The following is a 15335-nucleotide window of genomic DNA, read 5'->3' on the forward strand; positions in this document are numbered from 1 at the left end:
GGGTGGCGCTTCGCGCCACCCCAACACCTAGTTGGTGGAGGCACTTTGCCCCCCCCCCAAGCCCCCCCCGCGCGCGTAAGTCGTTACGTGCCACATCATTTACGCGCCATTGTAGTTGTGTCCCTGTGTACCACCTATGAATATTGATAGATTTATATATGTGTTTTGAACTACGTAAAACTTGCGAATATACAACATTCTTGACTTCCCCATTGTCTGTGCATATACAAAGCCTTATGTACTTATAATGACGACATATGCAAACGCTCTTTTTACAAACAAACAAACATGCATACACGCAACTCGTTTTTATATAGATAGATAGATAGATAGATACAATACAAATTAACTGCGTAAAACTTGCGAATATACAACATTCTTCGCTGTCCAATTGTCGCTGCATATAAATAGATTGTCAGGTTTACCGACCCTCGAACATGCAACGTACAATTGTCCATGGGAGAAACAATCAGTATTAAGATCTATACCACATTTTTCTAATGATTGACCTTGAGCTTTGTTGATGGTGATTGCAAATGCTAATCGAATTGGGAATTGCAATCTTTTAAATTGAAAAGGCAGATCCGTTGGAATCATGGGTATGCGAAGAATAAGAACAGCCCCACCCTCAAAAGGCCCTGTCAAGATTGTGGCCTCTATTACGTTTTCCATTGTTTTTTTTACGGCAAGTCGCGTGCCATTGCAAAGCTTTGGTGGGTTGATATTTCTTAACAGTATTATTGGTACGCTTATTTTTAGTTGTAGCACGTGTGGTGGAAACCCTGAAAGATCCACGGAATTTAAAAATTCAGATGGATAATTAACCGCCTCAATTGGTTCCAAAACTGTGTCGACTGACTTGTAAAGGACTGCCTGGTCTCGAATCTTGGTCAAAACAATATTGTTGATTTCGTGGACGTCTATATTTTTGGGTGCAAGAATCACTCTTTCACTTAGAGGTTTGTTTGCCATACATACGCACAAATCTTCTATAATAACTAAAGTGTAGTTATAAATTTCTGATGTAAAATCAAAAGTCATATCTGACGTCTCTAACCGTTTTCGATGGATTATATCTTCGGAAATTTTTGATTTATATTTTTCCCATAACTCTGTAGGAGCTGATGGAGAGCAAGTTGTTTCATTTGATGCTAAATAATGCACGAATTTGACTTGGAGTTGACGTTTCGCACGCGTCATTGATGCAGTTATCCCAGTGTTGGTCATTCTCCAATAAATTCAGAGCTTGGCATGCACTACGGTAAGTGTCAGGTATAGTGCCGTTTACAGTTCTCAAATACTCAAAGGACGTCGGACCGGGTACAGTCACCAAAAGCAGGCGTAGAAAGAAGCAGTCATGTTGATTGGGGTGAACGGTGTAGAGTATTCCTATCGTGGTATCTTTGAAGATGGTAGGTTGGCCGTCGACTGACTTACCCTGTTTTCGACGTTCAAATAATTTATTTTTAGTATTCCACGTGTAATACGAAGGCACTTCAGTATACAGCAGTTTTTTTGCAAAAGAATCATTTTTGCAAAGCGAAAAGAAAGCAGTTAACTTTGTATCCCGTGGATTCAGGGCTCTTTGTTGCATGTTGGTTTCCGAGAAATAAACACGTTGACCATGCTGTAAATGTACCGCTAAGTGAACAACAGCTGGACTACGTTCATGTATCGGAAATGAAAGAATTCGCCAAACAGCTTCATTACTGCTTATGTATCTTCCAGCCTGATATTGTACAATTTCGTCGATATCTTTGATTTCGGACTGCAAGCCAAAAACTGCCATGTCACTGCCTTTGTTGACGTATTTACATATGTATTTGATTGCCTTTACGGAGTTACAGCATTCAACGTTTATGTGTGCATTAAATGTTTTTGATAATAATGGGGAATATGGAACAACCCACTGGTTATCTACTTCGATGGTGGTACCGTTACGCTTCTTTAAAATTGCTGTTTTACCGCCATCTTCGGTTGATCTTCTTCTATATTATGGGTAACCATCATTGCCAGTAATTGTGTTGGATACTAAAAGTCGAGGATATTGCTTTGTGCATCTTCTTTTGGCCATGCATGATGAATTTTCGTTCACTGCACCGCAAGGTCCATGTAACATATTTTGTACAACAATATCATATAACCCCTATTCGACATTTTCATCAGGTATTTCAGCGGAAATCACATCATCAATTTCGTTAGAAGTAATTTTATTATGTAGCCAGATTAGTATATGTGCGTGTGGCAAACCTCGTTTTGCCATTCCAATGAGTACATCCAGCATCGCACTGACCCAAATACTTCAAGTTTTACTATGTAGCTTATCAGTGATTTCAACTTTTGCCGGGAGACACGGGCCGTAATGTCATGTCTATGAACCGCCGATTGTCCTTGAAGTAAAAGCTGCTGTATCTCGTCCCAAGTTTTGTGTAATATTTCTGTATTTTCATTTTAAAAGTGATACATTTTCAAAAAATATATATTTTTTTACAAAAATTATCATTGCTGACGTGATAGCTCCAAAACATAAGAAAGCAGGATACATACAGTGCTTTGAGGTAACCAGCATTATTTACTTAAGTGAAATTATTATTTGCTTAAGTGAAATTGCCTTAGAATATTATATTTGGATTTCGAACAGTAGATACAGGCCTAAAATAAATATTGATTTTCAAGTTCAGTATTTAAACATTTTTATTAAAACATGGTAATTTACAAGTAAAGATTTCGGCTGCTTCAAACGGATACATAGTTTTTCATGGTTTGTACTAGGCAACCTTTTTCATCCGTTTGGCTCAGTATAAATTTATCAGAAATGATCACAAACAAAAGTTAAACAAACTTTCGTTGACCGGAAGACATCTTCTTCATTTCTTGACAAGCCATCCGAATACCAAAGAGAGTTTTTGATCTTATAAGAACCTAAGTATGTGAATAATGTTAGTGAAGGCAGAGTTTTTTTTGGGCCCTAAAACATATAAGCTCCAAATATTGTTATAACAATAAAAGCAAGGAATGCAATGAATCCACTTATAATTATCAGGAACCATGGGTGTAAGGAACCTTTTCCACCACTGCGGGGGTTATTCTTCTTTATGAATGCATCGGTATCAAAAGTACTCATCAGCAGAAATTGAAAACCTTCCTTTAAAGCAGGGAGTATTTGATGAACAGTGTCTCTGCTTCCTACTCTGATGTGTCTCTGCTTTTCCTCAGCGTCCCATTAACGTTCCTGAGTCGCTCCTCAGTCCCCGAGGAGTATCAATCTCGCATTTCATCAATGGCTACTGTGGACATTTTCCTGAGGCAGGGAGCATTTGGTGCACAGCATAAATGCTTTTCACCCGACTTTTCCTCAATGTCCTATTGTTGTACCCAAGTCCTCCCTCAATCTCCTTGTACATCATAGGCCACTGTGAATATTTGTTTACCAAAGGGATTATTTGGGGCCCAGTATCAATGCTTCCCAGGGGAGTTTTTCTCAGTGTCCCATCTTTGTTTTTCTTCCCCCCCCCCAGTCTGCATTTTCATTAGTGGCCACTGTGAATATTTCTCTAAAGTAGGGATTATTTTGTGTACACTCTCATTAGTTCCCACACGAGTCTTCCCCAGGGTCCCATCATTGTTCCAGAGTCTCTCCTATATCTCCTACTTCATCAGGAACCACTGTGAATCATTCTCTAAAGCAAGTAATACAACTGAGGAAAGGATTGGTTCATCTTGGGATGTTTTTGATGCTTCATTTTTTAAGTCCCTTAGCTTTAATTGTAATATGTCAATTTCCTTAGCTAGTGTTAGCTTTGCTTGTAAAGAAATTAATGATCCAATAATCATAAATACCGTCAAGTTTTATTTTACACCGTTTTATTTTTCTTGGATCTATAGGACAAATTCTAGCATGAGAGAATAGGGTGGCAAATTATTCATAATTTGAAGAAGTTCCTTCGATATAAACTCGCAGAATAAAAGAAAATACAATGAAAAATCATGGTTCGTTGAAAAATCCTTTTTAACAAATTTATTATTGAACTCTCAAGCTCTTTTTCTTATTCTTCTATGTGATTACGAATTTGCTCGTATCATTTCTTCAATGTGTATTAGATCGAAGAAAAAGCTAAAATCAAGAAAAGAACTCAGAGAATTACTGCTGATTGACAGAAAGGGATTATTTTCTTTTAGAGAACAGTAACCCAAAACATTGAAATAAGCTTCAGGCCATGATTAAGTGAACTTGAAAACATCGAGCTTCAAAATTGAAGTTAGGTTAGCCTTCTGTCTTTTAATTCTCTAGAGACCGCCGATTGTCAAAACTTCAAATAGCACCAATTATCAAGTCTTGTGAAAGGTTTTGATAGACAGCTTCCTTTGGCGAGATGCTTCAGCCGAGAGATAGTAATATATTTGGCTGCGTCTTGCAAAGCTTGGTTACCGACCAAGGGAGAAGAGAAAATGAGCAAAAGAGCACTTTCAGTCTCAAGTACAAAATGCCCATGTATATGAAACTGTGACGGTATGCATAGAGTGCATTTTAAAATTTATTATTTTTTCCACTTTTTTTTCCTAGGGATAGGCTATTTAAAATACCTCTTCGAGGACTCTTAGAAAACCAAAGTTTTCTTACGAATTAAATTAAAAAAATAACTAAAAGTAAGGAGTGACATTAAAACTCAAAAAGAACAAAAATTACTTCGTAAATGAAAGGGACTGCTTTCTCGTGAACGGCCCGCTCTTTACGCTAAAGTTTTTACTGTTTAAAAAATAGAGTTAAGAGAAAGAGTCAGACTTTAGCGTGAAGAGCGGGGCGTTGATGAGGAAGCAGTCCCTTTTGTGTATGAAGTAATTTCAGTTCGTTTTATGTTTTAATGTCACTCCTTACTTTCAGTAAAAAAACACCTGTTTTTATTTAATTTAATTTCTGAACGTTTTTGAATCAATGCATGTTTTGATTTATGCTCTCCGCAGATGAATAATTAAAACGAAATTTGTATATTTACTTTTTTTGGCTAAAGGGGTTTCTCATAGTTTTGATCGAATGATTTTGAGAGAAAAAAAGGAGTGGGTAAGGAGGTCTAGTTGCCCTCCGATTATTTGGTTACTTAAAAAGGCAACTAGAACTTTTAATTTTTACGAATGTTTTTATTAGTAAAAGTATTATTAAAAATAAATTTTGTTAGTTAAAGATATACGTAACTTACAAATTAACTTACGTGACGAACTTCTGTATTCTCATGTTTTTATTACATATAAGAGGGAGTTCACCCTCTTGTCAGTACCTCGCTTTTCACGCTAAAGCTTAAATTTAGTCCCAATTTCTTAAGAATGACCACTGAATCACAAAAGCCGTAGAATAAATAGTTGAAGTTTCTAAAAATACTTTAGCGTAAAGAGCGAGGTATTAAGAGGAGGAGAGCCCCTCATATGCGTAATAATTTCTGTTCCTTTTAAGTTTTAATGCTGCTCCTTACTTTCAGTTGAAAAAACTTTGTCATATTTTTTTTTTCAATTTTTTTTTTAAATAATTCTAGAAAATCCTGCGCTCCCTTCATGGAAATTTTCTTCTCCATGACAAATTCCTCCATGAAAAGTTCCCGCAATATATCCCCCTCTTCTAAACCCCTGCCTCCAACCAAATGAAAACGCCCCTGAAAACGTCTGTACACTTCCATATAACCATTACTATATGTAAGCACTGGTCTGTGTTTGTATCTTGTAGCCCCTCCCACGGGGACTGTGGGGGAGTAAGTCGTCCCAAAATACATAGTTATAAGGATTTTCGACTACGCTGAATAAAATGGCTATCTCAGAATTTTGATCCGGTGACTCGATTTCCAACAGATGCAAATATCTTAGTTTTGGCCCAACGATTCAGTTTGTTTACTCCCAGGATACATAAATTTTACTTTGGCAGAAACCGTAATACTGAAACCGGAACTAATATTTTCAATAATTTGGCATGAGTTATTGAAATATTCTTAATATTCAATATAGTACCGCTTTTATGAAATTAATGAAATTTTAAGAGAAAAAATAAGTTTTTTAACCAAAAGTAAGTACCCATATTAAAACCTTAAATAAACAAAATTTGTCCATATATGAGGGGGCTTCCCACTCCTAAGCCCCTATATCCTTATGCTAAATTTTTACTTTTTTCTCAATTCTTTAAGAAAGATTTCACAAAAATTAGGGTCTTTTAATTAGAAAAAAAGCTTTGTCAAAGAAATATAGACTTTAGTTTAAAAGAACAAGGGATTTAGATTTCTGTACTTTAAGTTGAAAAATTCCTCTTTAATTTCAATTTTTAAATGTCAATAGATCATCCCCAAAATCCGGTTCCCTCAAGGTGGTTTCAGGCACCATCCCCTGTCCCCACTATGCTCCCACTGACACTATTTCCTAACTGAGGATTGGAAATAAAAAAAGCTCATTATTATTATTAGACGGCCATTTTGTTTCAGTAGTCGTTCTTAAAGAATTGGGACAAAAAGTCAAAACTTAGGATTAATTAAAAGTATATAGCCTATACTAAATATGTTTAGTATAATATATACTAAACATACTAAACTATATACTTACACTATACACCAAACTATACGTAATAATTTCTGTCCATTTTAAGTTTTGATATTACTTCTTACTTTCAGTTGAAAAAAAAAACATCTAAAAAAAAATTAATTTCTAATCGTTCTTAGATAAAACCAAGAAATCTGGCTCTCCTCCATGTAAAATTCCTTCCCCCACAGAAAAATTCTACCGTCGAAAGTTCATTTCACGTAAAAAATACCCTCCCTCCTCCAGAGGAATTCCTCCGAGACAACTCCATTCTAGCTGAAAATTTCACCCAGAAACTTTTAAATAATAAAGGACACCAAAGATTATGTTTTATTTATCCGTATATAACGGTAGTAATTATAGCAGTATAAACTATAAGGGTATTTTGTCACATTTTACTCTAGTCAGTTGGGTCCCTTTTTTTTCATTCGACCAGGTAATTTTACTTCCTTTTTTGGCGTAAATGAAGTAGAGGAAAGCTCAGCAAGTTCAGGTCCTATATTGTTTCTTTCTTGCTGGAGTTTTTTAGCTCTCTGTACTTGTCTTTATATTATTTGATTCCATGCAAGATCGGTGTTAAAAGACAAAATTCCTAAGCAACAGGATTCCCACTTTTTTATTGTTTTTAACAGGGGCTTTAGCAGATAAAAAATTAGTACCAAATATGTAAGTGCGTTTTTATTCTCTTTTGTCGAGCCGTTCGTATATCACCTGCGAACTCCTTCCGTTTTTTATTTTTTCGTTTTTGAGTATTTTTTTTTGAAGCTTATGTCCTCCAATTTTCACTCGTTATGAATAACATCTAAAAAATTCGCAGTGGAGCGGTATCGGCAACTTCGTGTCATTGCTTGTAATTTTCGATTTGTGAATCCTTTTCTTTCTTAGGATTAACGACACTTGTGACAACAAAGGTCCTTGCGTCGGTGGCGTATTTCTATTATTCAGTAATTTGAAATGTCGAAGTGCGTGTTTCAACACGTAATTTGAAATATTATAAGGCCCGCTATAATCGTCAAAACGCACAAATGTTCATCGAACGACGGATCGGTTTCGAAGCATGACGACCCAGGGCCTTTACGATTCCAGGACATTTGTTTAAATCCCCCCGCCCGAAAATAAAATCCTGGGAAAGGGTCTATATGTTGGCAAGTTCTTCAGTCTAAAACTTTTGGGAAAGTCTCATTCACTTTATTTTATTAAATATATATTTTTCTTTAGTTGCAAAGACATCAAGGACGTCCCAAATATGATGTTTGAAAAAGAATATGTACAAGGACTCCGAAGCAGATCTGTATTCAGATGTGAATCCTGCAAAGAGGAGGGGTCAGTATTTACCAAAGCTCCTCCATCACAAAAAAAAAAGATAAAAATGCGCCGCAAGCATATGACAGAGAGACCACTTAAATCGTGAGATGGTCCTGGGAGCAATAAATGCTGGACTTACGCAAGCCCGGATTGAAGAGTTTTTTTGTACACTAGGACCACATATTCCTGCGTCTGCAGTGTTTTCAAAGTACGACCGCGAAATCTGCGAGAAAACCGAAAAACTCCTTGCCAAATATTTATTACAAAATTCAAAAGCAGAAAGAGAGGCAGCTTTGAGAGCTGGAGAAGGGTTTGACCACGAGGGTCTTGTGCAGAAAACTGTAATTGTTGATGGAAATTGGTGCACGCGAAGCTACGAGACTTGTCACAGAGCTTTATCTGGATGTGGTGTGGTGATTGGATACTACTCTAAGAAGCTGCTCCACATTGGAGTTCGAAACAAGTTTTGTGCTATGTGCTTCCGTTACAGAAATTCGAAAAAAAACCCTCACAAGTGTTTTTTGAACTGGGATGGACCTTCAACAGGAATGGAAGCGGACATAATAGTAGAGATATTTCGCTTAGCTCCGACAATGCACAAACTAAAATATAAGAGGTTCATTACTGATGGAGACTCCAACTTGTATAATGAGTTGATTGCTAAGGTTCCATACGGACGGATGATTGAGAAAGTGGAATGCTTAAATCATGCCTGCAAATGCCTTACATTGTGATTGTATAACAAAAGAAAGACTGGTGGCCAAGAATGCTCGAAAAAGCTTACTCCAATAATGATTAAAAACTAAGTGGGTACGCCCGGGGAGCGATCATCCGAATTAGCCAAGAAGGCAAAGGCGCAAAAGAAATAATAGAGGCTCTTAATGCCATTCCTCACCATTTCTTCAGTGGTGATCACACAAAATGCCCTGGGCTCTGTAAAGACTCAGGTAGCAAAGTGCCTCTTACGGATTATCCCTCTATGATATTCCTCTGCCATGTCCTACAAGCATTTGAAACTCTAACAAGAAGAGCGCGACTACTGATTGGGAATAATATAAGTAACTTAGCTGATTACTTTATGGGTATAGTTCCAAAATTAATAGGAGGGAAGCAATTACTCGTGACTCAAAATGGTCGATATAATACTCGAGTAGCAGCTGCTGGTGTTATATATAGTAAAGGAGAGCTAGGAAGGCTTCATATATTTAGAAAGATAGCAGGAACGATACCACCTCGAGCGATGACAAAACTTTCAATGAGGAAATCTAGGCTAAGAGCTCTAAAGAAGAGGGCTCGAAAGTCAATGACTTGTCGCAATGAAATACCGAAGCAGAAGAAAGTAAGTGGACCTGATGGGAAGTATGGGCCAAACGCAGCAACTCCTGATCTTGCAGCTGTTGATTTCGAAATAGTGAAGAGTGCCGTTTTACAGCGGCTAGAGTGCAGCACTGAACAAATTCAAGAAATATAAGCTGCGACTCACCTACAAGGAGGAGACGACGATCATCAACAATTACAGTTGTCCGCACAAGACCCTCGCGGTCAAACCCTTCTCCAGCTCTCAAAGCTGCCTCTCTTTCTGCTTTTGCATTTTGTAATAAATATTTGGCAAGGAGTTTTTTTGTTTTCTCGCAGATTTTGCGGTCGTACTTTGAAAACACTGCAGACGCAGGAATATGTAGTCCTAGTGTACAAAAAAACTCTTCAATCTGGGCTTGCGTAAGTCCAGCATTTATTGCTCCCAGGACCATCTCACGATTTAAGTGGTCTCTCTGTCATATGCTTGCGGTGCATTTTTATCTTTTTCTTGTGATGGAGGAGCTTCGGTAAATACGGACCCCTCCTCTTTGCAGGATTCACATCTGAATACAAATCTGCTTCGGAGTCCTTGTAGATATTCTTTTTCAAACATCATATTTGGGACGTCCTTGAGGTCTTTGCAACTAAAGAAAAATATATATTTAATAAAATAAAATGAATGAGACTTTCCCAAAAGTTTTAGACTGAAGAGCTTGCCGACATATAGATCCTTTCCCAGGATTTTATTTTCAGGGGGAGGATTTAAACAAACTTCCTGGAATCTTAAGGGCCCTGGGTCGTCATGCTTCGAAACCGATCCGTCGTTCGATGAACATTTTTGCGTTTTGACGATTATAGCAGGCGTTGACATATTTCAAATTATGGTATTAAAACACGCGCTTCGACATTTCAAATACTGAATAATGGAAATACGCCACCGACGCAAGGACCTTTGTTGTCACAAGTGTCGTTAATCCCAAGAAAGAAAAGGATTCACAAATCAAAATTTACAAGCAATGAGACGAAGTTGAAGATGCCGCTCCACTGCGAATTTTTTAGATGTTATTCATAACGAGTGAAAATTGGAGGACATGAGCTTAAAAAAAACTACTCAAAAACGAAAAAATAAAAAACGGAAGGAGTTCGCAGGTGATATGCGAACGGCTCGACAAAAGAGAATAAAAACGCACTTACATATTTGGTACTAATTTTTTATCTGCTAAAGCCCCTGTTAACAACAATAAAAAAGTGGGAGTCCTGTTGCTTAGGAATTTTGTCTTTTAACATCGATCTTGCATGGAATCAAATAATATAAAGACAAGTACAGAGAGCTAAAAAACTCCAGCAAGAAAGAAACAATATAGGAGCTGAACTTGCTGAGCTTTCCTCTACTTCATATACGCCAAAAAAGGAAGTAAAATTACCTGGTCGAATTAAAAAAAAAAAGGACCCAACTCACCAGAGTAAGATGTGACAAAATACCCTTATAGTCTATACTGCTATAATTACTACCGTTATATACGGATAAATAAAACATAATCTTTGGTGTCCGTTATTATTTAAAAGTTTCTGGGTGGAATTTTCAGCAAGAATGGAGTTGTCTCGGAGGAATTCCTCTGGAGGAGGGAGGGTATTTTTTACGTGAAAAGAACATTCGACGGTAGAATTTTTCTGTGGGGGAAGGAATTTTACATGGAGGAGAGCCAGATTTCTTGGTTTTATCTAAGAACGATTAGAAATTAAATTTTTTAAATGTTTTTTTTTTAACTGAAAGTAAGAAGTAATATCAAAACTTAAAATGGACAGAAATTATTACGTATCGTTTGTTGTACAGTGTAAGTATATAGTTTATTATGTTTAGTATATATTATACTAAACATATTTAGTATAGGCTATATACTTTTAATTAATCCTAAGTTCTGACTTTTTGTCCCAATTCTTTAAGAATGACTACTGAAACAAAATGGCCGTCTAATAATAATAATGAGCTTTTTTTTTATTTCCAATCATCAGTTAGGAAATAGTGTCAGTGGGAGCATAGTGGGGACAGGGAATGGTGCCTGAAACCACCTTGAGGGAACCGGATTTTGGGGATGATCTATTGACATTTAAAAATTGAAATTAAAGAGAAATTTTTCAACTTAAAGTACAGAAATCTAAATCCCTTGTTCTTTTAAACTAAAGTCTATATTTCTTTGACAAAGCTTTTTTTCTAATTAAAAGACCCTAATTTTTGTGAAATCTTTCTTAAAGAATTGAGAAAAAAGTAAAAATCTAGCATAAGGATATAGGGGCTTAGGAGTGGGAAGCCCCCTCATATATGGACAAATTTTGTTTATTTAAGGTTTTAATATGGGTACTTACTTTTGGTTAAAAAACTTATTTTTTCTCTTAAAATTTCATTAGTTTCATAAAAGCGGTACTATATTGAATATTAAGAAAATTTCAATAACTCATGCCAAATTTTTGAAAATATCAGTTCCGGTTTCAGTATTACGGTTTCTGCCAAAGTAAAATTTATGTATCCTGGGAGTAAACAAACTGAATCGTTGGGCCAAAACTAAGATATTTGCATCTGTTGGAAATCGTCCATTTCATATTCACTATAATGTTGGTCAAAACTATTGCTGCGATCTGGATGTGATACACTCAAAGCACACACTAGGATATTTTGCGACTCCAACAGGAATCCCTTTAACAGTATATGATGTTTTGATTGATTGAGTATTAATTCTGACTTCAAGGTGAAAACGTCCATCTAGATTAGGTTTATTAAATTTGAAATCCGGTAGGCTATGTTCTTGAATTAATTCAGTTACCGGAATTAATTCAGAGATCATTAATCAATTAAGATATCATGAGCTGTTAGATACTGATTAAAAGTACTGTGGTCTACTGACCTAGTTTTAGAGCATTTATTTATTGAGTCACTTTGGAATATGAGTATATCAGTTTTGAGAGAGCATTTAGCGGTGCTCTGCTGGCGTCTCAGGCAACAAGCAGCAGAGGGAAGGAACCCACCGCAATGGCCGCACGTACTTGCTGGTATTTAGTTACCCTTAAATTGCAGGGAATAGGTGAGTGGGTCCCTACACTTCCTTTGTTCCTGGACAGACTTGATATATAAATAAGTGACCTTTAAATATTTCCTATTGATAAAAACCTACGCTGAGAAATACGGTCTGTGATTTTGGACTTGATGTGTTAATGCTGTTGCATATTTGCGATGGCCGGTAAGCTCATTCGGAATCTCGTATTAAACTTTGTGTCACGTGCAGTAAAAATTGTAAAAGGCCATGATTAAGTCGCAAAGAGAGCTGCCGAATTTTCCCAAAAAAGACATTATGAAAGCAAAAGAGATCTTAGGAACAAAAGCGAACTGTCTTGCTCGGATGTCCACAAAGGTTTCTATGAATGAGGAGCCCAGTTTTTCCAGAATAAAAAATATCATGAAAGCAAACGAGATCTTATGGACAGAAGCAAATTGTCTTGCTCGAATGTCCACAAAGGCTGCAATGAGCAAAAATATTTTGGAAATGATCTAATTGTATCAGACTTGTGATGATGATAAGGTTGCTCTGCCTACTTTCCTTATGTTTGAGCCAGAAGAAGTCCCCTCAATCCCAGGTGAAAGTACAGTGATTTTTACACGGCAGATTATGGAAATGTGTGACAAATTAGACATTCTGATGGAACAAACATTCTTGAAAAGAAAACCTGTAACTGGAAAAGTCCTTGCTGAATATATTTCCAAACCATCCTATGCCGTGATTGTCAAAAATCTACCAAGTAACCTAGCCAAAACGGAATCAAGGAAGGACTTCCTAGAACAAGCTTGCGGTGACGTTAGATCAAAAATTGTTGATCTAAAGTGCACCTGAAGAGACTGGAAAGTTATCATTGCATCCAAATATGATACTCACGCAATAGAGAATGCACTTCATGGCTATAACAGCACCATCAGCACTAAGGTTAAAAGTCCTTTTTACTTTGGAATAATTAAACGTGTCCCAAATGATCTGACCTCGAGTGATGTCAAGTCTCGTGTGCCAAATAGTAGTAAGGCAAAGCAAAGTGGCTGTACCAGATGTTTCAGGCTGAAATTTGATTTATTACGGGCAATGAAGATCTTATCAGTAACCAGTTTCGAACGATTCTCCATTCAAGAATTTTTGTTTCTACCCCTTTGATGCTGTAAGTGCCAATCATACGAACATATTTCAAGTACATGTATAAACGACATTTCTTGTTCCGTCTGTGGAAAAAAAGGACATGGAAGCTCTAAAACAGCCCCCTGCCGGAAACCGATAAAATATACTCTTTACAAATCAGACGGCCGTCCATTTTACAAATGCCCCATTGCACAAGCTCTGCTGAAAGGTAAATCTAATTCAGAATGATATTCAGATGCCAAATTTCAGTCATGGAATAATATTGGAAAAGTTACCAATATAATCCCAATTCTTTCGTAGTTCTTGCAGTCCCATGACCTAGTTCGGATTCAGGAGCATTTCCTGTAGGAAGAGCACCAAAGCCCGTTACCACTATTTTCCAATTTTTATCTCCTCTTTTGTAGTGAAATTGTGAGACCGAGAGGCAGACCATCTCGGGGTCTATCCTATCCCGATTCCCTTGCAAGCTAGTAGCAGAGACTGTTTACTTTAATGTTCCTAAGCTTGTAAATCATGTAGTAATTAATGTTTATCTTCCTACAAATTATAACAACGGACAGTCTGATTCACGGTTTGCGTCTGCCTGCGAGCTTCTAGGCAGGTTTCTTAAAAAACTTGCCTCTAAACCTGTTATGATCAGCGGAGATTTTAATCTAGATATAGCTAAAACAATGCCACCCCGGTCATAAATCTTATGGGGCTGCGTTCCTCTTAACTATTGTGTATGGCCTAAGAGTGACAACTTTTCATACAGGTGACTGGTTTCCTCAACTTCTAACTTAGGCCATGTTGGTGCTTCATTTGGCCGTCACGAGGTCAAAGCTTTAAAAGGAAGATTCTCTTCTGACCACCTTCCTATCTCAACTTGCTTTTAATCCTCCCCACTTATGGCTCAAAACACAGAATCGAATTGGTTTTCCTACCAAGGCTGGAAAAATATGCCAAAGGAGTCTTTCAGTAAAGTCTGTGACTAGATGCTGAGCAAAATCAAAGTGTCTTTCAATCTTTTATACGATCTTGCTGAGATGCCACAGAGTGAAAAGAACATCTGAGATGAGCTCACTTTCTATTTGGCACAGCTAAATCAAGCACTAAAATGTGCTGAAATAACTGCCGTTTCTCTTCGACGTATTTGTAAAAAGTCTCAGCTAGAAGATTGGTCAAAAAACAGAGATGTAGTGAATGTGTGTAATTCAGCCAAGCTATGCCTTTCTGTTTGGAACGACTGTGGTTGCCAAAGAGATGGCTTAGTAAATGACTTGAGGCTCCGTACGAAACAGAAATTTAACAAGGAACTGAAAAACCATAAGTAACGCTGATCCAGAAAAATTTAATCCGTACTGCTGAAGACCCCTCCAAACTCCGGAAGTATAGCAAGCCTAAGAAATCCCAGAGTGTAAGTATGCCTGAAAAAAAGCGGGCTGAATATTCCACTAGGGAGTTCAGTGCTCCCATCAAAAGCATACAGGTGTTTTTTGAAAAACAGCTTGACCTTGTTCTTTCAAATAAAACGAAATCTTTCCTGTTTGTGTCTGTTCACTTTTTGATTCCAAAATTAAAGAAAAAATATTTCTCTGGTGGTTATTCTATTTCAGCAAGGCATCTGAAACTTGCAGGTTCTTTAATCGAGCAACATTTCCCACTACTGTCTCAGATGATCTTTGTCCGTGGTGTAATCCCTTTGGAAATTTGTATCGGACAAATAGCTCCCATCCTTAAAAAGGGTAAAAAAGACGCTTCTCTCTGCAGTTCTTATCGCACCATCACCGTCTTATGTACTACTTTCAAGCTCTTTGAGTCTTGTTTGTGAGAGATATTGAAGAAAATTGTTCCACTCCTCGTCAGTTTAGGCACCAGCGAGGCCTGGGTAGAGGGCATGCTATCTTTCTGCTTATAAATTTGCTGAAAAATATTGAAGAAAGAGGTGATTTCTTGGTCTTGTGTGCACTCGACGTTCCAAGAGCTTTTGACTTGTGTATATTATCGCAGGTTTTGCTTGGGGCCCATTTG

General features: G+C 37.2%; 1 protein-coding gene across 1 annotated transcript in view; it reads left to right on the forward strand.

Moving 5' to 3' along the window:
- The first annotated feature begins 2453 nt into the window (after positions 1-2453).
- The window catches only part of LOC136035089 (uncharacterized), a 138125-nt gene continuing 125243 nt past the window's right edge, over positions 2454-15335 (forward strand). The window contains exon 1 of the mRNA XM_065716674.1: positions 2454-2558. The gene's annotated coding sequence lies outside the window, so the exon portion shown is untranslated. The remainder of the gene's footprint in view (positions 2559-15335) is intronic.

The sequence above is a fragment of the Artemia franciscana genome, chromosome 13, assembly GCF_032884065.1.
Source record: "Artemia franciscana chromosome 13, ASM3288406v1, whole genome shotgun sequence".
NCBI classification, from domain to species: Eukaryota; Metazoa; Arthropoda; class Branchiopoda; order Anostraca; family Artemiidae; genus Artemia; species Artemia franciscana.